We start from the raw sequence: 23,839 nt of genomic DNA on the forward strand, positions 1-23,839 counted from the left end.
GTGACTGAACTATGTTTAACACAGAACTGGAAATATGCTTATACCTCCTGAGTGGTTTCCCAGTCGTAGGGGAGGTAGGAGCAGGCTGGCTCCTGCAGTTTGGTGGGGAATAGGCACACAGCCTCCCTCTGCAATTCCCCTTGCCTTCCTTCACTGCCCAGCCAGTTGGGCAGGGTACGCTGCCGGGGAGAAAATCCAACGGAGTAGTAACAAGGCCTGCCAACAGACAGGGCTGAAATTGCGGACTTGGCTCTCCTCCATCAGTATAGGAAAATAAGAAAGTTATTTGCCCTTTCTCCTTGCCCCATGTCCTCCCCTTTTTGGCTTGATGGGCTCTCTAAAGCATCTGTGCAAGAAAAAAAGATTGAATTAGTTCTTAAGAGTTTTAGCTTCAGGATACCATTTTAGAGAGCTCTTCTGAAAAAATAAAGAGCATATGCCCTTGAAATGTCAATCCTGCATGACACAGTCGCATAACCCACGTCAGTGCACCTTGCCAGAGATATAATGCAGCAAAACACTAGATTATACATCCATGGTCCTGTTACCTTATTCTGCTTTTCCAAATTGGAGGATGAGGTCTGGGGGTGGTTTTGCTTTGGTTTTAGAAGATTTTTTTAATTATCTGTGACTGCATCACATTTGGAAATGCAATTAGCTTCATATACTTGGACTGTTCTCTTCAGACATCAGGTGTTAAGGAAAAACTGTTAAGAAAATTCATAAAAGCTATTGGCTTTCTTGCATAGCAGCTGGCTGAACAGATAGACAGAGGGCTGAGGTTTCTTTTTGGAAGTGGACAGGCCTTTGAAGTCAGTGAAATAACTCTCCTGGTCTAGATTCAATTTCCAGCCAATTGCTGGTCAGATTAGCTGTAGGGCTGCTAGTGTCTTACTGGTGATGAGCTAAAGCAATTAGATGCCTGAAGCTTGTCATCTCCTTGTTAACAGGCTTCTGGGTATGCCTGCAGCCCCCTTATTTGCAGAAGACTGTAATTCAAATGACAACTGTGAGTTATTTATAGGAAACCAGCACTGGCGCTGTAACCCATATAGAATCAGCCACTATTTTCATTCCAGGACTGAGACACATCCTGCAAATTCCCATTCTTAAGGATTCTCCTGATTTCAAATGTAAGGTCAAGCCTGACCTATGGTTGTTTGGGGAGGATTTTGCATTTTGTCCGGCAGTATTCACAAATCTTTCTATTATTCTGTGTTTAACCTCCGTTGGAGGCTCAGCCCTGGAGATGCCAGGCTTAAGGAGTTGCAGGAGTGCAGGGCTCAGCCAGCCATCTCAAGAGCCCGGTATGGCAGAGCCATGGCCCCAGTGAGCAGTGTGAGTGTAAGTCCAGTAAGATGCCTTCTGGGTTCAGCCCACTGAAAAGGCACGGAGGATTTAGTCTCCTGTTTATCAGATTCCCTTCATTCCCACTCCCTTCCCCCCCAACAAAAAAAAGTATCTGGGAGTAATTCATCTTTTAATCATAGACAGCCATTCAAATTTGAGTTGAACAAATATAATTAGTGCATAGAACTGAAAATCAGAATAGCGTCAGTCCCTTAGTCTTAACATGTATTAAAAGTGTTATTTAAGAATAGGTGTAATTTACTTTAGAGCTTAAAATTGATCAGATCAATGCATAGCAAAATGATGTATGGGTGCTGAGATTATGGTAATTAATTAAACACCTAAATGTGTGTTTAAAATGACGCCTAACAGAGAAGAGCCAGGAAGTTCAAAATTAATCACTAATCCATACAAAATACACAACTACTTTAGCATCATTTCTGTAGATTTTTCATGATTCTTTACAAACAGTAATAAAACAAATATGTTTTGACTCCAGAAAACACCCTTAAAAGCATATTGGGCTCCATTTTATTACCACTCAGCTATCTCCAGGATAAATGTGTTTCTGTTATGCACAGGAAGACGCCAGATTGACACATTCATTCAGGAGTGCCAAACTCTGTTCTTTCTGACTGCTATATTGCTAGTGAGAGGCTCTGTCACCGGATCTTAATTAAGCCTGCTGTTGGTAAAGCTCAAACCTGATTAAACACAACACGTTCTCTATTGCTACAGTCATTCCTCGGTGATATTAGGAATCAGAAGTAAATGTAGAAACTACGTATATTTTGATTTTGCAGATAACTTGGGCTGCCTTGATCAGCTCTGAACATCTCAGTTTAGCATCATTATCAATTTCCCAACTCCCATACTTCCCGCTAGCTGCGGGGCTTGGAATATGTTTTGGTATGTGGGGTGGGATTAAGTTTATGGAAAAAGATGCCTAACACTGCCTGTCACCATCTAGGTGTCTATATAGTTGCTAGGTGTCTAACCTCTTACTTTAATGGAGCTCTAGTCAATACAGTGTCTAGAAACCAACTCACTTCACCCCAAAGTAGACATTTAGAGTGCATGGCTGACTAGCTTTCTAGTATCCATTGATTGCATTAAGCAGACATCCAGGGTCTGTAATGAGAGCTGAGACATCTAGCTCACATATAGACATGTGCATTTCAACACCCAAGTGTCTCAGTGTGCATGTTAAACATCACCCCAGATATTCAGCAGTGCCATTTTTATTTGTTACACGACAATATCGACAATATTTTCTCATCTTTCATTAAACCTCAGGTCCTTGAATCTGAATTTGTCTTATACATATATTTTTTTCTGGACTTGATGGCTGAAAAGACTGAACACACAAACAACTCCTAGCTGAGCATGTGACAAGCATGTTAGCATATGACAAGTTAAATGAATTCAGATATGATCAGAATTTAAAAAGTGATTTTTTTTTTATTTAACTAATTGGGATTTTTTAATATTTGGACTGGCAGTCTAGATCGATTGTTTGAGTCTCCGATTAAACCATTTCACCCTCATCCCATCTGCTTCCCACAGAATGACTGTGGAGGAGGACTGGTGAAGGAGCAAGGGGGATCACACAGGATACAGACCTTTCGCCTCTGTCTGCGGCTCCACTTCAGCACCAAATTTCCACTCTGCGAATTTCTTTGGAAAGTCCCTATTACAGTCTGTGCAGTACAATAAACAAATGGTAATAATAGATCATTGGTATGATAGTAATACTAATATTTATGTTCTGGATGACAGGATAATGGATTGGAAAATTAGGAGCCTTGGAACTGCGTTCCCAGCCCTCCTACCAGATAACTGTGAACCATGCAAAGGTCACTCCATACTTTCAATGCAGCTCTTTTCCCTGTTTCAAAAGACTTTCCCTTTCTTTTGGAAATCATGCCTGCTTAATCTGTAAATTCTCCAGGGTAGAGACTTTCTTGTTATTCATATAAAGTGGTCTTGATCTCACAACACCTCCGAGTTTTACCATAATACAAATAACCTTCAGCTCATACATATTTGCCCCTGTTTAACCTGGTGATGTGTATGGGCAAAGCATCTCATTTTGTGAGCACACTTCCAAGAATGAGAGTTATCTTCGGAGTTGCTTTCAGCTGATGATTTAAATCCATTTTATGGTCACTTAATGATAAAAAGTGAGCTTTGTTTACAAAACAGCACTGTTTCACAGTTGGATTAATGCATTTGGTATATGTTCACTAATATTTTAAATATTTATAATTTGCTATGGTGGCACAACCTGGTCCAGTCCTTCTTGATAAACATATGGTCCACAGCACTGCAGAAATTCAAGAGATCCATGGAGAGATTTTGACACGACGATACTGACAGCATCCAACTATCCCTTTTCAGAAGGGGTTTCTGCAGCTTAATGTATACAATCCTAGTTAGCTTTTTGCCAAAAAGTTAAATGTTTAATTTGACCATAACAGTTCTGTTAGTCCCTTTGGTCTGTCATATTAATAAGACCTTGTAAATCTCTTAGTTATAACTCAGACATTTCCAAGTTATGGTACCAAGACAAGTGGTGTATAAAACACTTCAAAGTGGCATGCAAAGACAACTCTCAGCTTTCTGTAGGAATGTCCTTCCCTCCTCTGCAGCAAGCACCTGTATACAGACAGCGAGCACCAGAGGACCAGCTGTGACTTACCTCTGCATTTAGCGTCAGATCTCACTTCTCCAGCCAGCTCTGCTCACAACGGCCCCAGCCAGAGTCAAGACCTGCCCTTTCTGCTTCGGGTGCAGAGCCAGGTCCAAGCCAAGCACTCACATGTTGGAGGGAAGCGGTAGATAGTGCGCTGAATGTGGACAGAGGACCAAGAAGACATGGACTTGGGGCCCAGATGTTGAATCCTGTGATTATAAGATAGGGATCTGGAGATCTACATAGAGAAGGGAGCAAAATTGACCGAAAGCTGCAAGAGGAGCCACACAATCTCATGCATGTGCTTTGTATGTGTGTTCATGCACTTGCACGTGCAGCCAACACCCAGGAAACCTGATTCTAAATGCCTAGAACAGAGCTTAATAGCTCCTCTGAAGCTATCCTTGTCATTTGGGTTGAATTGTTTAGTAAAGCCACACAAAAACATCCATTCCAAAGCAAAGAGCTTGAAAGCGTCATTCAGGCACCATAGGGCCGAGACAATGCATGGATTCTCTGCTTATTAGTTCTGAAAACTTTGCTACTGCCCTCTTACCAACTTATGCTGACTGTCTTCCAAATTAAGAAATTTCCCTGACTGCTTAGCACAGAAAGGAAAAGACAGTGTTAAAGTGTAAGTGATGAAATAGCAGACAAAGTTGATGCCAGGGGCAGGCTGGTGTAAGTCTCCACTATAATTATAAAATTATACAAAAGAGAACTTCCCAATTTGGAACTGATTATTTTTTGACTTCATAAAACCACAGGGATAATTCATTCATTGCCCTTTTCTGCTCTCTTTAATTAGGTATTTTCAACAAGTCCCTTCTTCAGCATCAAAGCTGTTATGAAGCAGGGGTAAGACAAGCTTTTCTCTCTGAATCATTTCAGATAGTAATGGCAGGATATTGAAAACATTCCCTCAGTAGGGGAAAACTTTCTCTCTGCATCTGCACAATAGCCCAAACTTTACAAAACTGCTGCATCAAGTAATAGTTAAAGCAAACTGAAGTCGCTACATATTTCACTAAATGCAAGGGCCAAATGGGAAATAATCCCTCTGAATCCACATACTGTCCCCAGCACAGCAGGGTCCCACAGGATCCACATCTCTGGCACTTGCTGCTAATGTAACATAATGAAGAGAAGAATATATCGGCTCAGAGGAAGAGACGACATGGCAGAGAATTAGCTATGGGTAGTTCAGCTGGGTGACAAGGATATTGGTTTTGGTTCCTGAACGAGTGTCGGTCTTCATTTTACAACAAGCACCTTCTGGGTAAAATGCATTAACAGGCCCTGGAGCAGGAACTGGGGGCTCCCTGCTCCAGGACCTGACCCACATGGCTCAGGATCATCCTTGAACCTTCCTGCATGTCCTTCTGCATCCTCTATGAAGGTAGGTGTCACCTCCTTCTCCTCCTGTGATTTTGCAGCAAAATGCCTGTCTGCTCTGTTTTGTGCGTAAATTCAGTGTTGTCATTGTGTGACATGTACCTTCTGAGCATGTCCATCGCATGAGGCCCTGAGGGACATGAGATGGAGGAAGACCTTGTTGATGGGTCCTGGAGAGACTTACTTCAAGACTGGCAACTAGACACTGAGCCCTGCCAAGGTGGTGGCAGCTTTGGGGACGGCACAGAGACCACCAGCCGTGCCAGGAACTCTGCAGTGAAAACATGTGTGCCAGGAGATTTTGCAGGATGTAAACATTGAGGGGCACTTGTTTAATCCCTACAGATGACCTGGAAACTGAATTACTCAGTGAACGACTGAAAACTAATGACAGACCTGGAAGTCAAACCTGCGTTGCCGGAGCATCCAATTTAGTGCTTTAATCACAAGTACATTCAAGGATCTAGTGAGGCTTACGGTTTACACTTGCAGCACCCAATTGTAAATCTTCTCTCTTCACACTTGACACAGGCTACACGCGCAGAGAGAAGACTAATAAGAAATGTTAAGTGATGAATTAGATTGAGCCTGTTCCTTATGTCAGGGAAGGGTCCTTTTCTGTTTCCATTAATTTTCAGTTTAATTCATTCTAATTGGTTTCACTGAATGTTTGTTTGGAATAAAATTGTTCCCAGGGTGGTAGTAGTCATCCCTGCTATTGCCGCAGATCGTGTCAGAGCACAGCCTAAAGCAGGGAGGAATCTGCAGAGACGAGTCCCTGGGATCTGCAGTTAAAGGTGAATTAGTCAAAATTTAAAAACTGGGCAAACTCACCAAAATTCTTCATTCCTGAACAAATGAATCAAAAACAATTTCATGCAATTATCAAGAAAATACAACATTTATCTGTTTGGTTTTTTTCGCTTCTTCTGGGTTTAAAGGAAATATTTTTAATCTAGCTGAATGTTGGCACTGACAAATGGATAATGAAAGGAAGAGAAATGTTGATATTTGCTTCCTCTTTTATAATCAATTATTTCAACTGAAAAATGCCTTCTGATGTTTTCCCCACTAGTTCTGTTTGGTACATTAAGATGAGAGGAAATGTCAAAAACCAGTGTCCTGTTGCACAGAAGAATAGTGAGGAATAATCAGTTCAGGTATCTGCAGCAATATGTAATGCTTTATGGTACATAAGAGCAAAATACTGTTATGATTATTGTTAGGAAAAATAAACTATTTTCGAATACAGACAAGCTCCCTGAAGGCTTGTAACTCCAATCCAGCTTCTCAGATTCAAAGTCAGTGAGCCTGCACGCCAAAGTCTGGCCGAAAGACACATGTCGCAAATTTATATAACATAGTTCGACTTCGATTTTTTTTTTAACTTTCAAATTGTGTCCAAGATAAATTATCACATTTTTTTCCCATTTTCAGCTGTTTATCATTAAAAGAATGAGTTCCAAAATGCTTTCAAAGTATTAAATAGATTTTGTTTCAATGTTTAATTGTACATACTTATGAATAAAGAGTTGATGGAAGAAAGGTAAAAAAATCTCCAAAACAATTCCATTTTCCAAAGAAAATGCATATAAAGTAAAGCCCAATATTATTGCACTGGTCAGGTTGTTCTGGAGAATTACATGGACTTCATTACATAGTCAAAGGTCGTAATTAGAATCTGCTGGATAAGAACAACACCGAAAAAAAATCCTGTCTTTTTTTTTTCATGATCTCAAAGATGCTTAGACTCAGATATTACTTACTCCATTGCAAATTAGAAATAGGTTCATCAAGCAAATCAGTGGAACTGAAAATAAAAATTGGGCCTGTGTGTTTTAGCTCATTGCTAATAATCCTCCACTACAAAGCCAAAGCTTTTTTCCCTCACCATCTCTCTCAACATAAAACAAGCCGTTCTTCATACAGTGAAACTAATGAAGCCTGATTGCCCACAATTTTGTGTCCCACCTCTCTCCACTTCTGCATGGAGACATTGCATTGTAAATTCACCTCTTCTGCAGTATCTCCAAGGTCCTCAGGCACTCCCAAAGTCCTTCACTCCCTGCCACTGCTCCCAGCCACCAGCTGCACAAAGATTCTTCCCGTGCCAATGGTGCTGAGAGACCCCTCAGAAACTCGAGTGTTTGAGCCACGAGGCTGATCAGAAAAGACAACTGATGACTTTCTACTTTGGCTGGAGCTGAGCCCTTCTCCACTGCCCCTTTTCCCCATGGAGTTTCATATTTTGAGGCCTCAAAATATTGACCAATGGGTCAATCCCAAGTTATCTGAGGAATACAGATGTGGTCATATAAACCAAAGAATCAGGATTCTTTGGTTAATTAGTCCATAAATGTTAAAACCTCATCGAGAACAACTTGCCAGCAGATTTTAAACTCAGTAATTCCTGACCACAAATTACAGGGTTTTTTTAGCTAGGAAGGGCACCTGGGATCTCCCCTTACCCACTCATGTTAAGATGAATGTACCAGCATGGCTGATACTGAAATAAGGACCTCATTTTTGGTAAAGGGACGTGTTTGGTAGGTATGTTTTGTAGAAGATTTTCACCCTCTGTGGATCACAGAAAATGGAGGCCTAATACAAACTGCTGAATGATGTCATCATTCATCTAGCACATGTTATGAAGTTGTGTTATCTGTCTATTTTTTCCCTGCCTTGGCCATACCAGAAGAAACCTTGTGTGGAAGAGGAATTGTGGCTTAAATTGGTCATAATGGGTGAACACAAAGGAGTGACTTGTCAGTGCATCTCCAGCCGTGTGCTAAGGGCAAGTTAAAGCTTTCTTCCCACAAAAATACCACATTCATTTAATCAAGCTCAAGGATATGGCCCTAAAAGTATCTCCAACTGGAGTGAGGTCACAGCTGCTCTCGTATGGAAACCACATGACATTTATAGTCATGAACAGGCCACATACAAACTATTGTTTTAGGGATATTTTCTCAATGTTTTGTGATTAAATTTATCACTTCCCTTACCAATCAGTGTTTAAACCTGATGATTTAAAAGGACAACTTCTATGGAGTTAGAATTAATTTTATCCCTTCACATCAACAACATGCATCCAGCCTGTAGGTGATGTTTCTTCCCTGGAGTTCTTAACTTGCAGGAGAATTTCTGAAAAACTTTCTTGTGATATCAGCTTTGATTATGAACATCCAAATAAGCTATTAATTACAATTAGTTAATTAATTAATAATATTTACAGTCCTGCCTTCAAAAAAAAATTAACTATAATTTCATAATTATACATTCAGCAAGAGTCACAAAAATTTGAAAATCAGAAAAAATAAGCTTGAAAGAATATAAGTGTCTAGGTGCTTTGAACAATTCTAAAGATTTTTACAGGAAAGGCACAAGTATTCAGTGTTAAAGATTATCTCACCAGAAACTGCTATAGAAATCTTTGTGTTATTATTTTCCTATAAACTCTACAAGACCTTCCCATGTGTCAAAAATTTCCTCAACAGTGTGTTGACTTAGAATGAGGCATGTCTGAAAACAACTCTTTGATTTGTATAACAGGCAACCCGACCTTTAAAAACTTACAAAATATAAATTAGCCTTAGTTTTCAAAGCTAGCACAGTAAGGACCCTACAAAGGGCAGTGCACTGCATATCGTATTTAATTCCAACATGCATTGCATAATTTCATAATTTTGGGGTAGCTGAGTAGTTGTTCAATGGATATAGATATTCCTATTTTACTTTCTTCTGCCTCTGAGAGAAGAAATTTGCCTAGTGTCTCAAGTTGTGCATTCTAGCTCTTCAGGACATTGCTTCCTTAAATTTCATTTTGCACCTATTTATTGCAATTTTTCCTCCATTATTTAAATAAAAAAAGCTGACACACAAAAACACACATGGCTTTGAGTGAGACTTTTCAGTTATTTTCATGCTGAGAGCCCAGGTACAATTATCTAATGCATCTATGTTACATTTACAAAAATATTTAAGTGTATATGTATATATAGATATATATAAAGGCTGATTCTTCTGATCTTAGTTATCTAAGCTGAAATGTCTCCTAGTGGCCTATTTCTCTCCACTGACTACAAAGAGAGCTCTGATGACCTGTTCAGACTTGGATCTCAGGCTTTTAAACACTAGATTAATCCTACATTTAGTCACTTAGATATGTCTTTAAAAAAATTACCATGTTACCCAAGCCTGTCTCACTTTCACGATGGGAATTTCAAAAGTTTTGGCTGACTGCACAACAATGATGGCAGAAAATCTCCTACTAATTTCAGTGGAGAAAGATTATTTTCAAGGCCTGGTCATTTGTGCATTCCTCTGCACATAACTGATCCTATTTATTCTTTCCATTTAATTTGGAACAATGTATAATCTGTGTGAAAATCAAATAACTGAGTTACTTAAAGCATAAAAAACACAGCAAAATTCATTGTTTGTATCTTGACTCAGTTCTTCACTCCCACCTCTGAAGAGAATAAATGCCTGAGCAAAGGCTTAGGTTTTATTAGGAACTCAATGTACACTTAACTGGCTGGATCCTCCATCGCTCAGCCAATTGAGATGCCATTTCTGTCAGTGCTTTCATATATAAAACACTATCGTTACAGAGTGGCTGCATTTAATCCCCAGCTTTCACAGGTATAAATGCCTTTGCAAACAGAGAAAGAGACCCAGAGAACTGCTTCGTCATTTGTCAGCTGAGGATGGGCAATGGATTTGATCCTAAGCCTTGTGGAGAGCACATAACTTCCCAGAAGGGTGGCACGGTGTCTACCTTGCTCTGTCTCAGCACTCAAGCACCACCAGCCTAGCTGCCTGCATTTTCAAATGAGGCCCCACATGGCCACATTTCGGCACGTTAGAAGCAGTCATGAAGTTAACACACTCTAAACAAGGGAATATTTTCCTGTTTTGCAAGTGGGATATTTGAAAGACATGGAAATTCAGTGGGTTTTCAACGAGATTTAATGACGTGTGGCCATCCAGCCCACTGAAACATTTAGGTGTCACCATTAGATTAAATAAGTCCTACCTTGTTGCAATCTTTTCTATAGCACTTGAAGGATAACAAGACAGTAGTGATACACTGCCCTCAAATCCTATTCCTTCAAACTATTCAAAAACAGATCTTCAGGATGGTTAGCGCATGGAGAGAGCCAGTTTGTACTTTCCTGTCCTTTTTTCCCAAGCTTTGCTTATATTTCTTTTCACCCCAACATGGGGAAGCATTTGAGGCTATGTACCTCAGACATGCCTTTACCTCTCGCCACTGTATTAATCACTCTTTTTTTCCCCCAAAAGTACTCGGTTGAGTCTCCTTCATTTCATTTCCCAAAACTGCTTTCATGTAATGCCTGAGTAATAAAAGTCAGCAAAATGACTAGATAGAATTTTATCCTTTTGCATTATCATTGAAAAAGACATTACTATTCCCTTATCAAAAATATCCATCAACCTAATTACATCCCTTTTCTTCACAAAGTTTTAAAATAGGATACCTAAGTATGATAGACAATGTAGAGTTATTATTTAATGACCATAGGGGAGATACATTTTGATTCATTTTCTTACATGTTAAAAATTTATGACAAACATAAAACCCTGTTATAGCAGCTGGATCATTTGTAATGGTCATAATTTTATTTAAATCATATATAGATAAAACATTATGTACATTTTAAAGCATCATGCTATCCTGAACCTCTTAGGGAAGCAGTCTGGTAGATAGGGCAGGAAATGGTGAGCATAGTCTTAGCTGAGAAACAGTGAGTTTTGAAACCTGGCATCTAAAACAGTATTTTTCACATATTTTGTGTGAAATTTATGCTAGTTTTAATCAGCTCTCTGGAAATGTCTAATTATTTTTTTTCCTGATCTTGCTTAAAGTCTTTAATAATGATTTTTTTTTATTGGCCTTTTAACATGACCTTGCTGTTTCTTTGCGCAGCAGTTTTGTTTGCCTCACTTTTCACAACTGAAGAAAAAAACAAAACAAGTAAGTCAAAAAAAAAAAAAAAGCAGGGACAGATTATCAGAGAGCACAGATCATCTGAGAGCAGCAGAGCTAAGGCATTCCAGCCCAGGGGAAAGGTTTTACATGGAGCTGCAATTGCAGCACTCCTCTCCGCTTTGTGGGCATCCTAACAAAATTTTAACCAAATCCAGATGGTTTCTGTTCCACTGGAAAAGTTGTGAATAAATTCCCCTCTGTTGCAAAAAGTTGCTCCAGGATAATAAAAGGCAAAGTCTGAAAAAAAATGTTAAAATTATTTAAAAATGTAAAAGGCCTTTGTGCTTAGAATGGAATTTTCCTATAAATAGGGATGGTAGATTTGCTTCTCTCTCCAAATTCCAGTTAATAGCTCAGTGCTACTTAGATCATTGCTGCTAATGTCTGCTCTTTTGCTAGAGAAATGTGGTTCCAAATAATTTCTATACATACAGTTTGTCTGAAAGGAAAGCACGGTGAAGAATGCAAAGAGATTTACAAGTTTTCTTCTCAAACATATTGGAGTTTCCATTTTAAAATGATCAGTCGCCAGTGGATATGAAAGGGAAATAAATATAAAGAAACTACACCCTATCAGCTTCCTTCAGGCTGTATAGGGAAGCAATCTCACTAGATAAATGTGATTGCTTTATTTCATCCAATTAGGCACTGCATGGCTAAAAAAGTCCTTCTCTTTGCAGATCTTCTTACAAAAACTAAGTTTTCGTTTCTGAGCCTTGAGTTATGTAAAATGATGTAGCTAACTGACGTTCGTCAGAGCGAGGAGGAGGTCCATATTTTTGATATTATTAAATATCTGAAATCTTTTACAACACTTTCACATGAGCAACATCGGCCAAGCATTAGAGCAGGTTGCCACTGCTGAAAGCTGGAGGAAGCTCTTAAAGTGAAATAAATGATAGTAGTATTAAGGGCAGGAATCAGTGGATGTTATTGGGATAGGAAGTAACTTGAAAGGGTCAAACTGAATATCCTGCCTAGTATATCAGATAGATCAGTAAATAGTCTGAATAAATTGAGAGTTTGCATGTGTTTATGAATGCACGTGTATGTTGGCGAGCAATAATTTGGGCTATTTAATTCTGACCTGGATAATTGTTTTCCCCTATAGTCTGTGCTGGGCAATTCTGTAATGCCATGGAAACTGGCATGGTGACCTGTTTTAAAAGTCTCTTTTGGTCTCTAAATCACGGATTTTTTTATGTTATTTTAAATCATGTAACTGCAAATTTACTTTCAATTTGCGAGAGACATAATAATCTTTACAATATATCCTAAAAGTGACTCTCTTTTCTGTGAGAGACAAGAGAAGCAAGGCATAGATGATCTATGGTTTGTGTTATAAAAGTAAATTATCACCACTGAAGTCTGCCTCCAACTTCCTATATTTTTAGAGTAACAGAAAAGCATAGCCCTTCCTTTGATCCATTTTTTTGCTAGATAATATTTTGCAGATGAAGGATTTTTTTTTCTTTGGGGATTATCCCAAAATGAAGGTTTGGGATATTTTTTTCTCCTTGATATTTCTATTATTCTATCATGAGATTCCTTAGGGAACACTGTACCTTTAATGGCTAGATGTTTTATCTAAGACAGATGACAGGGTTACTTGTCTGTGACTCATGAAAGATTTTCATGTTATGGCTGAAATTTATTTTGAGGATAATTTTGAAGATTTTTTTTTGCTATATATTTCAGCATTAATTGCCTGGAATTACCTGAAATAACTATAGCAACCAAGAGCTTGCATAACTTAAATAACAAAAAAAGAAAAAACTCAGAAGTTACCTATATTTGCAGTCCCTACCTACCTGCAATACATATGAGTCAAGTGCATATATTGCTTGTTTCATTGCCATCAATATTAATTACAGCAATAAAAATGACTCAGTTATTGCTGTCCTGAAAAGATGTTAATGATGTGGTCATCACTGCAATAGCTAAATTGGCTAATGTGATGGCACAATAAATTCAGACTATAATTGGGCTGATTCTCTTTGCTCTGACATCTGTGTAAATTAGGAGCTCCCTAAGCATAAAACTTGTGTAAATGAGAAAAGATTCAGATCCTTGCTTTATAGCTGTGGAGACCTATTTGTAACAGTTAGGTAATTTTAGTTAGCCACTCTGTGCTCTCATACCACATTAGCTGCCATTTATATTCCATATACATAGCCACCTGCATCTCAGTGTTGGCATGCCTCTATAATATCTAACTTACTAATATATTAATACTCTCACATCATTTGTATTTCCCAGTAAATCATCAGCAGGTATTTCATGATGAAATAAATATAATTGTAGAAAAATTAAACATATCTTGTATATACAAATCATCACACAAAAACAAAAAACCTTTTAACTAAATTGATGATTACAAAACCAATCATTCCAACGTTAGGGAAAAAAAATCTCCATTTGTCTCTCCTACCTCTTTTATTTTGACTAAATGATGGTGTATTATATTTCTGCAAGGTCTCAGCCTAATTTGGAGAACAGGATAGGCAGTCTGCTATTAATGAACGCCCAGGCAATACTTTGTTTTTCCATTTCATTCACTGTTCTCAAGCTTTATTTATTGTATGATATTCACACTTTGCTCTGAAGACAGAATGATTGATTTCTTCCCAGCATTTCCGTGCTGCTTGTCTTTTGTAACATCCATGGGTTTCACAAAGATTATTGAATTTTTATGCATAACACTTCTGTTAGACAAAGAGATTAAATTATTCCCATTTTAGAGAAGGAGAAGGGAAAGACAATGGTTGACCTGGATTTACCCCACTTACTCTGGTTGCATAACTGTGTTACCTAGGTCAGGAACCTCATAACTTCAGAGTCTCTCTATAATCAATGGAAAGGAGCAGGAGCCTCTGCAGAATAACACAGACTGCAGAAACCTGCAGATCCTTTGCAGATTTTAAGTGGATATTTCTCTGCATCAGCTACCAGTGCAGCCTAAGAAACCTATGGTCCTAACTCTAACAAGTACCCAAAGTTAGTGGGGGTAAATCCAGACTCCCATTTACCAAACAGGTACTCAAGACTTAATTTTTCATGGAAATAACAAACAAATAAGCTAACAAACACATCTGTTTCCATCATTTTATTGTTTTGCTGAAGGAATGAGCCTGATAATTTTTGCTTGCAAGTTCTTTGCCTTTCTGCACATCAGATTCCCCCCAGATCCTGTGCTGAGGACCCAGAAAATGTGAAATGCATATGTAAGGGCCAACTATGGAAATTTTGTTTTGAACGACTTGCTTAGAAATATAGCAGATCTCCTGTGGAAGCAGCTCTGGACTTCAGTCCTCCGTGGAGAGATTTCAACTCCCTCTATCAGGACACCACACTCTCTTCCAGCAATCAACTCCCTAACATGTTATACATATTCCAATCCCTGCCAAAAAAGAAAGAAAGAAAGCAAAAAAAAAAAAAAAAAAAAAAAAAAAGGCAAAAAAGATCCTAACAGCTCATTAAACTGAACAACCTTCACTTATCTCCCTGGCCCATTTCTGGATCTTGGCTTGTAAGAAACTGAAATGGAGAATTCAGCCCCTAGCAAGCAGTCACAGTAATACTTTGGCACTTTGCAGTTTTTCACCACTTGACGCCCCTTGTCAAAACATTAAGGGGGATGTAGAGCAGCAGCATGTCATTATGTAACATTTTTACACATCATATTTATAAAGAGTCAAACACATTTTATTCTTGATCTAGAACTCCGCTAATTAGATGCCGCTGACAGTTTGACTGCAGACGTTGAGTCTGAACGCTGTCAGGCTGCTCCGGGTTGGCATTTATCGTTGGCTGGTCCATAGAAGCATGGGCCATCCTGCTCAGGTTTTCAAGGCAAGACAGCAGCGTCGAAACTTTCACCACTTGTTCATCATCTCGCACTTGTTAATTAATGTCTGCACAGTGTTTTGAGCATGGGCTGTCAGAATCCTGTCTGTTATTTCCCTGGTGAAAAGCCTAGAAAACACTCCGATGGCCTCCCTACAAATAACGAAACCATCCAGCAGGGAAAAAGAAAAGCCAGAGACTAAATCACTGGAGATCGTGTCCCTTTGTGAAACACGTACATCACAGTTTTTTCATATCAATATAGGCTATTGCTATTGCTATTGTGATTATAGGTTTATAGATTATAGATTTATAGCAAAAAAGATTTATGTAGCCTACATAGTTCAGGTCTGGCAGACTAACCAGGAAAATGCAGAGTTTAGCAGAGGATGCAAAGCCAGCCTCAAGGATGGACAGATAATGAAAAGTTAATGTGAACTAAAGCTACCTTCTGGATGCATCTAACCTTTTCTCCTAGAAATTTTGTCTGGAAGACATCTGAGGACATCCTATTGTTATATGAAGTTTCTGGTATACTTCACTCTGCTTTGACCATCTTTCTGGAATATGCACAATTTAACCATGCATCGCAAGCACTTTGGGGAATCACCAGGTCCATTGTACCTATTATTAAAGGAATCTGTTATACATCCATTCTCCAAAGCTGTAATCTTTGTGCATTACTGATTTTCTCTGTAGACAACTTGTCGTAAGTCTACCCAATGAATGGATCAAGTCTCCCTAAATGAAATTAAATTGGGATTTTTGCTGCCTTTAACCCAATTCATCCTATGTGATTTCCAGGATTGTATGCTCCCAAATTAACTATGCATTTTCCATTCAAATTTTCCTGGATGCTGAACTTCAGGCAAAACTGCGTAGGACATCTATCTCCCAGCTGAATGCAGAGTAGAGGGAGGGGCAACAAAACTAGAAATGATCAGGACTAAGACTAACTATATCAGAAACGTCATTAATTCCTGCCTTTGCTATTCATTGTCTACTCATATAGATGTCTGCATCTATTGCACTTCCTAAATTACGTGGCCATCAGTATACTGCAAAACCTCTTGTAACCGTTTTTTTTTTTTTCAGCAAATATCTACAACTTCATGTTTGGAAGTGCAGCAAAAAAACAGGAAAAGAGAATGTATTCATTTCTGCTGATTTTGAAAATAATAAATAATGTCTTGTGCTTCCTTCTACCTGTCAGAGGTACTCATGCAACTTCTGAGTACTACTATCATTTATTCAGATGTCTAAATATACATTTAGCTGCTGAACTTGGAGGAAATTTGGAAACACAGGCTGAATTTTTTGTTTAGAGACAATTTTCAGAGGCATGATAACACATATTTACAAAGGATGGCAACTTTTAACGACGATTTGGTTTGGTTTTTTTTCTCAGTATGAATTACTGTATGCCCCTGGACAACAGAATTACACTGACAGCTCAAGGTTACCCTATTTTTGTGAAGAACTGGCTGCTTATTTAGGAGAGTCAAATCATGGGTTTGTATGAAGGCAGACTTCGCCTTCATCAGTCCAGCAGTCTTAATCTCGATCTCCTCATCTGAAGAACAGTGGAAAAGGAAAAAAAAAAAAAAAAAAAAGGCAAGCCCATGGGCATAATTGCAGGGGGAAATGTCACTCTCTTAGTTTCATTGTCTTTATTCTTTGGAAGCAAAAATCACGTTTTTTTCCCCCACAATAAAGCAAAGTCTCGCTCCGCTGTGAAATTTTCCCTACAGAAATCTTAGTAGTAGTAAATAATGCAGCGCAAGGTAATGACAATGACACATTAGAGCCTCCTTTGAATGCCTGCTGTGCTTTGTGCATGATGGAGAATTCAATGGACAGCGATACGAAGGGGGAAAGAGTCTCATCTGTGTTCAGATTACATAATCCGCTCCACTTTGTTGTTACTGTTTTAGGCGTTTTGTCCCAAGATGTTCTGCTTCTCATAAAGTGCATTCAGCCTTATCTGAAGCTCAGAAGCCTAAGGCTTTGTTACAACAGTTATTTATAACTTTACTATTAAAAAAAGTAAAAAGATAGAACGAACAGGAAAATACTTCTTCAGTCATAAATAAATAGCTCATTTGTACCTAGGAAGGGGAAGAATAGCTTTCAAAAAGCTTCCACTTCAATTGCAGAATCATCACTTCCAGGTAGAAACTATCAGAAGACGCTTCTCTGAAATGAGTTTTGTGCAGTTTGTTGCCTCAAGCTTATAGTTAAAATTTCCAAAATAATTCAGGGATTTGAATACCTTTGGGTTTTTCTGGTTGTGCAACTTGGAGTGACTCTGAAAGAAGCCTTTATAATATTCATCATTTCCATCTCCCTGAAAACCAGTCATCCTTGTCAAATGTAAGGGTAAGAGTCTAGAAATGCAAGAGCACAAAGCTTTTGCCTATGAGATGAAGGGCAGCTGCAGAAAGAGGAGCGTGTTCACGTGGGATAATTTAGTCCTGCAAAATACAGTGGAGCTAAAGAAAAGGAATATTGAAAAATTTCCTATCTATGATCTAAATAATAATTTATGGCCTATTGCAAATATTGATCTTGCACTCGGAAGCTTATTTCAGAGGGGGGTCTGGCTTTATACTCAAATATGTGAATCAGGAACAAAGCCATGTTTAGGATGATATGGCTGTGTGTTCGATATCAGTTATGCCTGTATCGAATTAGAACATTGATAAAGCTTTTTCTGTTTTCCAGAGATGAATCAGCTCTACCCAAATAACTCGTGTACAAGAGTGTTATCATTTCAGCTACACTGTTCAACAATGTAGTCAACAGCTGAAATGTCAATTTTATCTGTTGACAAGACCTTATATATTAGCTCCAGCAAAAAGGTGACATAAATCCACTCAAAACAGCTTAGGTTTCAAAATTCTGGAAGAAAAACCCTATAGCATTTTCACCCACATATGGCAGTTTTGCAAATGAGGTTTTTCCTCTTCATTTCAGCAGAGTTCATTCCGTTTTACAGGGTCAAGAGAAAGAGAAGAATCAGAGTTTATATGGTGACTCTGAATTTGAACCACACATAACCACGGTTTGTTATTAAATTTGAGTTAAGGCTGGTTTACTGCTCTCTGACTGACCTGCTTTGCTGATTTCTAAGATCATCATCCATTTACATTTGAACATTTCCAAGCCTCTCAAATACACGGTGATTTTTGTGTGTGTGTGTGTGTATGATTACACCAGAAGAGTACCCTACCAATTTCCCCAGCATACAAGTTTTCTAAGCAGCATTGGAAAAACCTCCTGAACTCTCCAAAGTGTACGCTGAAATGCAGTATTTCTCTGCTCTTGAATTCCTTTCAGTAGGTGTTGAAACCTTTTATAGTAAATTGCATTTTACATGTTAGGAACTTCAAAAGAAGGTGTTAATATAATTGAGACATGATAAGTTTGACAGTCGGTGTCATTATGAGAGTTTCACTCAACAGTGTTTTGAAGCAAAAATAATAAAAAAAATCTGTCTTCCTAAAGGAAGGAAGCTCATGCCTATAATGATGAAATAACTTTTTAATAATTTGCTTTAATCCATAAAGCCCTTGTCCCAGGCCCAATATTCAACACGTTAAAGTGGATTGCATGCAACTATTTTGACTCCTATATTTCTGTTTTGTTTTTTTTTTTTTTTAAAAGGATCTTTTCCAGCTATATCATTGCATCCTGTGGTTATTACTCTTTCTCATATTTGTATAAGTGTACTGATGGGGAAATACCTTACAGTTGGCTACCTATCACTTGCTTCAAATCTCATTGCCTTTCAGTGTGCATCAACAGGTTTAGGGTCCTGCTCTGGAGTCCCACTTCTATTATGAAATCACAAATAGAATAAATGACTATAACTATTATGAAGTATATTTCTATATTTGTGGAAGATTAAGCCAAATAGGAGAGAAAGGCCTGGGGACAGTCATGAACAGAGCTGCCAGAAATGTTATTTGGAGAGCCTGGAAACAGAAGAGGCTTTGAGCATCAATTAGTTGATTCATTTCCTGCTGAAATTTTGGTCATCAACATGTGATCTAGTTGATCAGTAAGGATACAGACTGCTAAAGAGGCTAGGTTTTTTTGGTTTTGTTTTTGGTTTTTTTGTCTGTTTGGTACTAGATGTAAAAAATGCAAAAAGAACTATCCTTTTGGCTCACATGTAATGCAGGATGAAATAAAGGACGAATTTGACCAGTAAATCCTCAGAGATATTTTTGCAATGTGCCATATGAAACCGATTCTGCTTTGCAAAGAGCTCCAAGAGATCCCTGGGCTTGCACCATCCCTACTCCTAAACATCTGTATTCCTAGCTGAAACATCTACTGTGCTGCCTAATTTGCCTCTGTTCCTTCCAGCCTGCCTTTTTGTAGACCATCCTTCTGAAGACAGTAGAACGTTTTATAAATTCTAAATATAGAAAAACAAGGTTTTATGTAATCACCTTATTAGGCTACTAACACTTACTTTGCAATAAGATTCATACGAAGATCAAACATGACAGAATTTATGGTCAAAACAGGAATGGACACAACAGTACACCTTCTTCTCCATAAACATTGCAGTGTGTAATAGTTAAAAAGCTACAAAAATTGGAATTCACATTTTCCAGGCCTGCTTAGCATAACCTAAGCCTGCACAGAAACCTGTTCCTCAACTAACTTCTTCCAGTGTCTTACAGAAGTTAGTCTGACCTCATGGTCCTATTCCTAATTTATATGAGTGAAACAGGATCTAGACCCAAATGTTTGTCAAAACAGATATCCAATTAAATACTACAGACACTTTTTTAATATTATAACCAACCATGCCTGTACTGCAGCCATCCCTGAAATGGTGGACAATGTCTGTTTTATAATGTCCCGCTTTCAATAGTTGAAGTGAGGAAGAATATTGTGCACATTTGAAACCGGGGGGGAACGTGGGCAGCCAGGCTCAGTTCATCTCACCAAATTTGACAGCCCTTATGCACTCACTACATCTCATCTCATCCATTTTACAAGCTTGCCTATCTTTCCATAAAACCATAAAGGCTTTTTCCTTAAAAACAAGTGATTCTTAGGTGCCTACAGATATGTGCTTCTATTTTCTCGCCTGTCCCAGAACTCATGTTATGTGAAAAATGGTATTCCAGCCAGGCTGTTTTGTGACTGATACTGCTTGGTTTAGGTAACTCTATATCACTTGTCCAGACAAGTCTGCTTCTGTAGACCACTCAGACCATGTCAGAGTTCCCTAAGCAGCTCAAAATAAAGGCTTGTGAGCTAAGGGGAAAGCGACTTAAGAAAAATAAAAGTATCTGTTTTAGACAACCTCAGTTTTGCATTAAGTAGGAAAGGAGGAGAGAGAATAAAGGGATTCTGAGATTTTAAGATTTTATCTCAGACTAAGTCAGGCAGCTGGATGAAGACAACCTTGGCACAAGCAGTAAGGCCTGGGATGCAGGTGGAGGGAAGTAGGGACAAGAATACAGCAGGCAAGAGGAGCTGAGTACGGCCAGGGTGAGGAATGGTTGTAGGTAGACTAGCTTTCTTGTAGTGCAATAGTATTTGATGCAATAATAGCACCAGTCTTGGGAGTCATTTTTCCAACAGCCTATGTTTCTCCTGGCTACCATAGTTCTTTGAGCCTTGTTGAGAAACATTACTGCATCAGCACCAATACTACCAGCTGCTTATTCAGTCTCCTCTAGAAACCTTCACTTCAAGCACATTAGAGCCGTGATTATTTTGGTGCTGTCTCTGGTTTGTAATGGTCTTACCACTCACAGTGCACATCTTTCCAAAGACCACAAGGAACAGTGCACCCAAGAATTTGTCACTGATTTTATGGGTGTTGGGGATATCTGTGAGAGAGATTTGCATCATAGACAGCATGTAAGCGCAGGACTCTGAGCACATGATGTCAGTCTCTAACACTTCTGCTGTTCACAGACATCTTCACCAGGTTCCTAAGTCAGATCCCAGACTCATGACTTTTTATAGTAGTCTGCATACAAAATAGAGACTCAGCTAGTGTCCGTTCTGCTGGCTTTTCAGTAAGCGTCCTCACGGCACTCTGTTCAATAGGTTTCCTTAGAGAACTTTTTTATGTAGATTCCCATGAAGCAGTTTCACAGAAGGCATCATCAATGGGTCTGTCCTCTTGAAGGCATATTCTGTTATTTCTCTAGACTGTATGAGCCACTCTGATTGTACAGCCCTTAAACCTTTTTAAGTTTACTGGAGATTAAAGGTACCTTTTCAAACCCTCCTGTCTTTCATCCAGACCCAGAGACGAACGAAAACCAGAGCACCACAGGAGAACTTGCTCTGCCACTGGGAGAATATGAGGCATCCTCAAATTACAGAAGGGACAGTTGAAACATGATGGGGGAAGGCCTGTGTTATAACACTAGTAAATTAAATGTACCTTTTTGTATCTTGCACAACCCAGCAGGAATGACTTGAGGGAAGATGACAGGCAAGCACATGCCTCAGCTAAGGAGAGGGGAAAGAAAGTGAAGAAGCAGGAGGCGGTGATAGAGCATGAATAGCTTCACAAGGCATCCCCAGACAATCAAGCTGACAGAAGGAGTGGGAGTTTGCAGGCAAACTTTCTGCAGTCTCATTAGTTTGGGAGCAGGCTGATGAGAACTGTAAATAACAGGTGTTTTACTTAACAAGGGAGAGAGAACATGAGAATGAAATGAAAGAAAATGATTAGGACTTATGTCTCCCTAAGAGTGTCAGAGGCTGAGGATATGACGGGGAAGAGTGTGTCATTCATCTCTCTCTGACCCTTTGGCTGTGCGTAGGCTCAGAGGCAGGAGGTTTGTAGGCCTCCTATGAACATGGCCCCAGCCCCTGCAGGGATCTCCGGTAAGGATCTCCCATTCTCTCAGTGTCTGTAGCTTTCCATAGCTTCACATTCCTTCAAGGACAGATTAGTACACTCATAGCAGGACCTGGGATACACAGCACATCTGGTGGAGCTGCGAGATGAAGTGACCAATGCAACAACATCTTATGAGATACTTTCCTGACCACTGGTTGTGACTAGCAACTGCGAATGACCCTCTCACATTCTTTAAAGGCCTTGAAGGCCTAAAGGCTCTACTTACAGGAGAAACAGCTTATCTGAGGTGTAAGAAGGCTCAAAGTCTCAGGCACACACCACATTTCAGAGACAGATAGACAGATAGAAACTTCCTTGTCCTCAAAAAATCACTAGTTGAGTTTCGTGACAGACTGCAGAGCTTTTGTAACTCTTCTGGGCAAACCTTGACATTTCTTTCCACCTTCTAGAAACATCCCCAAAACTCACTGACCACAATAGCTAGTACCACTAGGGCCACTCCCAGGAATAAAATATGATCTACCATAAAATTCAATTTCAGAAATTTTTTCTTGGATAAGTAGGACACACGAGGATTTCAGCACTTTCTCATGCTGCTCTGTGTAGTCAACCAAGAAAATTCTTAGCAAGTCTACTATGAAATTGTTATCAGGGACAGCATGGCAGAGGTATCCAGCAGGTACACAAGATGTCCAGTGGTCACCAATGTCTCTTCTCTTCTCATTGCATCAAAACACAGGAACAGCATTTTGCCTTTTTAGCATATTGCCTTTCAAAATAATAATAGTAAAGAAATGTTAACTTTCTCTTGCCTTCTGTTCATAATGGGATGCATATGGCAGACTATCATGTCACCACCTTAAAATTTCCAGCAGCAGCATTTTTTTAGGACAATTCTGACATAATTTCAAACTTTCTCCACCTGTTCTCAATAGTTCTCAGTGACTGCCTTGCAAAAAAGTGGTAATTCACTATTGCAGGAGATGGTTTGCTCTGTAGCACCTGGAGCATTTGCTATTAGTTTTATCTTGCCTTAGTATTTGATCACAGTTCCTGGTTCTCCCTAAATTCTGGATGAAATTGGAGTCTGCTTCTTTTCTTGAGACAAGGGTACAACTAGCAGTATCTTGTCTCAAGCATAGCAGCATCTAGCTCCCACATCTGCTGGGACTCTAAAAGAACCAAGATCTGCTAATTAATACAGCAGCAAGTTGCTCCTTTGTAGCTGGCCACTTGGATTTTTGTTTTGTTTTTTATTGAGGAAGAATTAATTTTTTTTCACTAAGTGGGTGTTTGATATAGATCTATACTATAGATCCATTTCAAATTTCATTATAGGGAAATACTTTAATTTTTTAAAAATATTTAACATTTTTGTTTTATATTTTATATAGTTCTAGTTTAAACCCAGAACCTTTTCTGACAGAGTCAAAAGCCTCTAGTTTTTATACTAAATTAATAAATCCCAGTGTTACCCTTTTCCACACTAGCTGGAGAGCAGCACCAGGACATTTGCCTTTTGCAGCCTGGTTTACATCTACATACCACTAGATAGATAAGTATGTAGTGACTCATCTCATCTAACTTTACAAATCTATCACTTTGTTGATTTGACTACCTGTGGCTCTGTTTGGAATCACTTCAGAGACAAGGGGGCTTTAAGGTACAATTAATCTGACCTATT

The sequence above is a fragment of the Dromaius novaehollandiae genome, chromosome 1 (assembly GCF_036370855.1).
Source record: "Dromaius novaehollandiae isolate bDroNov1 chromosome 1, bDroNov1.hap1, whole genome shotgun sequence".
Lineage (NCBI taxonomy): Eukaryota > Metazoa > Chordata > Aves > Casuariiformes > Dromaiidae > Dromaius > Dromaius novaehollandiae.